Consider the following 4767-nt stretch of genomic DNA (forward strand, 5'->3'; position numbering starts at 1 on the left):
GCTGAGGCTGGGGTACACCTGCAATCCTCCTGTCTCAGCTGCCCTAGTGCTGGGATTACAAGTGTGTGCCACCACACCTGGTTTATATATTTAGAACTCTAAAGCATGATGCTCTCCTGTATCTTGTGAGCACCCTTGAATTTGAGATTGTTGTTTCCTGACATCACAGTCTTTTATGTTTTGCTTTGAGTTGACTGTATACTACCAAAAAATGTCATGTTGGTTTTCTTTTTTTCTCAGCGGGAAAGAGAACTTAGAACTACTTGGTTTATTCAATTCTCAATGAAAGTTTTCTTCGTTCATTATATACTTCTAGCACTTTTAACTTCTTTATTGTAGTATCTCACTGAGTTACATTTGCCTCATTATCTGTATTTTCTTTACATCTGTAGCTTTTCCTTTTTTTATAGAATTGTTGAATTTATTTTTTAAAAATTTTATTAATGCGGGGGAGGGAATGGGTAATTTGGTAAGGGCTAATTGGGTGATGTGTGCATGTATGTCTCTACCATCTTTTATCCCATCAAGATGTATGACTACAATGCACCAATAAAAAATTTAAAAAGATTTTATTAATGTGATGTAATTATACATTGTAATGAGACTTAAAGCGATACATTCATATATGCATGCAATCTCTCTCTCTCTCTCTCTCTCTCTCTCTCTCTGTGGTACTGGGAATGGAATCCAGGGGCATTCTACTTACTTCTGGGCTATACCTTCAGCCCTATTTTTTTTTTTTTAAACAAGTTCTCACTAGATTTCCAAGCCTAGCCTCAAACCTGTGTTCCTCCTATCCCAGCCTTCAAAGTGACTAGGATTACAGGTGTGTAATCCAAGCACCCACTGTAAGTTTAAGTTTTAATTTTAGAATCAATTAAGGAGGAAATATATATATATCAGCATTTATTGACTGTTTCTGAGAGGATATTATATTACTTTTGTATAGATTTTTGCTAAATTTGTGTTTTAACTTTCATATTTGCCATATCATATTCAGAAGCTTTTTCTATTTCACAAAACTTTATTATTTTGTGTTTTTTTTTCTTCTCATAGCTAATAAAGCTCAAGAGTTAAGACTGGGATCTTTCCAAAGGAATTGGAAAAAATAGTTATCAAAGGCTTGCATTTTCTGTAATTCAAAGTAAAATAAACAATTTAAAGTTATTTTTAGATTTAAAATTCCCCATGATGGTCATCTTGATGTTGGTTGAAAAGGCTATTAGAAATCATGAAGCTGTAGATTCTTTTGGGGGGATACTGGGAATTAAACCCAGAAGTATTCTACCACTGATCTCACACCCAGTCTTTTTTTAATTCTTTGTTTTGAAATGTGAGGTTGCTAAGAGTTTTGCTAAGTTCTGGGATCAACAGGCATCTGCCCTGATGCCTGGCTATAGACTCTTTTTGTGTGTGTGTGTGAGTGTCGGGATGGAACCCAGAGGCATTTGGTCTCCAAGCTACACCCCCTGCCCAACTTTTTATTATTTATTTTGAAACAGGGTCTCGCTGAGTTGCGGAGGGCGTCACTAAGTAGCTGAGGATGTCCCCAAACCGCGATCCTCCTGTCTCAGTCTCTCAAATGCTGGGATTACAAGCCTGCGCCACCACGCCCAGCTGGCTATAGACTCTTGATGTTGGAAAATATTTGCCAATGCAAGAGGCATAAAGAGAGAGCATTTTGGATGCAGAAATAAATATTTTTGTGTTACCCACTGATGAGTCTGCAATGAAGCAACAGCAGGCAAAGAAGTAAAATGATCTGTTAATTTATTACAGGTTACATATTTCATATGTTGGAAAAATTACAAATTTCATGTGCAAATGATACACTAATGACTAAATGCTGTAACATATGTGAATAGTTATGTTTTGGAGAAACTGTTCAAGTGTTACATTTATAATAAAATATTTGAGCCAGGTGTGGTGGCACATGTTTGTAATCCCAGTACTTGGGAGGCTGAGATAGGAGGATTGCAGGTTCAAGGATAGCCTCAGCAAATATTGAGATTCTCATCAACCTACCAAGACCCTGTTTTCAAATAAGAAATAAATAATCAATCTGGGGATGTAGCTCAAAGGTATAATGACTCCTCTGGGTTCAATCCCCAGTACCACACACACACACACACACACACACACACACACACACACACACAAGAATATTTGATCTCTCCTTTAGGCCTGTTATTGCTTATGTTTTTGAATAGTAGAGTCTAGGTGGTGAGAATATAAACACAAAATATTGTATTTTTAAGTTATTAAGGCATTCAATCCATTCATGCCTCTATCAGTAAATAAATTCCCCATTATCATGTAATATATTTATTAAGCTACAGAAATACTTTTCTTAATTACATATTTTCTTTTGATCCTTTATTTTCAACATTTGCTGTTAAAATGTTAGTGATTATAAAGCATTTTTAAGTATAAAGCTGAGCCGGGCGTGGTGGCGCACGCTTGTAATCCCCGCATTTGGGAGGCTGAGACAGGAGGATCACATAGGTTCGAAGCCAGCCTCAGCTACTTAGTGAGGCTCTCAGCAACTTAGTGAGACCCTGTTTCCAAATAAAATATAAAATAGGTCTGGGAGTATAGCCCGGAGGTAGAAAGCCTCTGGGTTCCACCCCCAGTACCACACACACACACACAAAAGTATAAAGCTGAGATGTATAGCATCTTTGTTTTATTGAGTAAAGGGGATCTGCTTCCCAGCTACAATTCCTGCTCAGGAATTTGTAGCAGTCAAGGTACAGGAGAGCTCTGTATCCTCAATGTAGGTTGCTTTGTCAGCAGAGGATCATGAGTTTTACTCGGTCTCTTCTGTCCAGTCAGTCTTTCTGAATTCCAACTAGTAAGCTTTCTGCCTGGGTTCAATTTTTAGTAAGTTTCTCAAAGCTATTTCAAGAATATGGCCAAATCACCCCCATTATGAAACAGTTCTCCTGACCCCATTTATTTTAGGCTTTATGATCAAAGGAACAAAGTATAATAAGGTAGGAAATCTTCAGAAAATGAATTATTAAATTTAAACTTGCAAAGATTATAGATAGATTTTTGTATCCTACTTCTTCTGATGATACCATCTTGCTAGTCACCGAGGCCCTAACTCTGTTAGGGTATAATTTTGAGCATTTATTGGGTGTGGTGGAGGGGTTGTCATTTGGAGACCTGTGACATGTTTATCATTGGAAGTATGGTAAGACTTGGAATGAAGCCATTAGATTCTATTGTATTTGAAATCCCTCAAAGTAACGAACAAAGTAAAATAATGATAACAGCAACAACAGCAGCAACAACAACAACAACAACAACAACAACAACAACAACAACAGCAACAACAGAAATAATAATGTTACCTAGTTCTTGTATGGGGGATTGAATGCAGGAGTGTTCTACCTCTGAGAGACATCCCAGCACTCCCTATTTTGAAACAGGGCCTTGCTAAGTTCCATATGCTGACCTTCAACCTGCAATCCTCCTGTCTCAGCTTCCTAAGTACTGAGATTACAGGCATGTGCTACTATGATTGGCTGAGCTAAAATTATTTTAAAAGATAAGCTCACATATGTGCCTAAAGGTAGTATCTATATTTATGTTTATATATTCAATTATTTATCCATACAACAAGGATTTATTAAATGCCTGCTGTGTGCCACTGTGCCAGCCGTGTGTTTTGCAGTGACAAATAGTATTTAGTCTCTGATTCTTAAAGTGAAATGTATTGGGGAGACAAATGTGGAAGTGGCTAACCTTAATGTTGTATGGTGATGTTCACATAATGTGTCATGGAAGCAGAAGAGGAGAATTCATGTTTGCCAGTCAATGTGAGAAATGGTAACATTCTGTTTCAGATCATTCTTTTCTTTGGTATATAAGAATGGTCATTTGTTTTCTATAATTCAGTTTACTTATGAGTCCTACCACTGATTAGTGGGCAAAGTAATTCTAATGCTAGCTGTGTTTTTTTCTTCTTAACCAGGATGATTACATCTGGAATGGTGGTGGGTTCTCTGGTCATTGATCATCTATAGATAATAGCTTACCTCTGAGATATGAGTTGTATCTAGATAATTTCTTTTGGTTTGGAAGAGTTTTACTACTTCCAAGTCATGGACTTCTGTTTTTTTCTAGAATGCTTTTGTTTCTGTTTGCCTAGACCCAGTATGCTACCTTTCCTCAGTAGGGTCTTGCTGGTTTTAGCAATAGTGATAGGCAAGCAGAGCTAGATTCCTGCTGCCTTGGGCTCAAAGAGAGGTAGGGGTGTGTGTGTGTGTGTGTGTGTGTGTGTGTGTGTGTGTTAGTTTTGTTTTCTTTCTTTTTTATCCACAAAAATCTCTTTCTTATACTAAGAAGGAGCTAAGAGAAGTTTCTGTGCATCTGTATCTGAGAATCTTTCATCTCTGTGACAAACTCTTCTAGAACAACTTAAAAATTCTTTCTGGTTTTTGTTCTGGCACATACTTCCCCTGAGGCAATAGATACTGAATCAGTAATTTGTTTGAATGAGAAGAAAGGGAATGGGGAAATTTGGGGAGAAAAAAAATACTTTCTTAGAGTTCCAATCTTCTACACCTAGAGTAGCTATTATATGCCTTCTTATGATAACACCATCAGATAACCTGTGAAAATCATTATAACCCTTAGGAACTTCATTTTACTTTTTATTTTAGTCTTGGGACTGAACCAGGGGTAGCCTTTCTATGAGCTATACCCCTAGTCCTTTTTGTTTTTTTATTTTATGTATTTACTCATTGGTACTTCAGG

The sequence above is a fragment of the Muscardinus avellanarius genome, assembly GCF_963383645.1.
Source record: "Muscardinus avellanarius genome assembly, chromosome: 1".
In the NCBI taxonomy this organism is placed as follows: Eukaryota; Metazoa; Chordata; class Mammalia; order Rodentia; family Gliridae; genus Muscardinus; species Muscardinus avellanarius.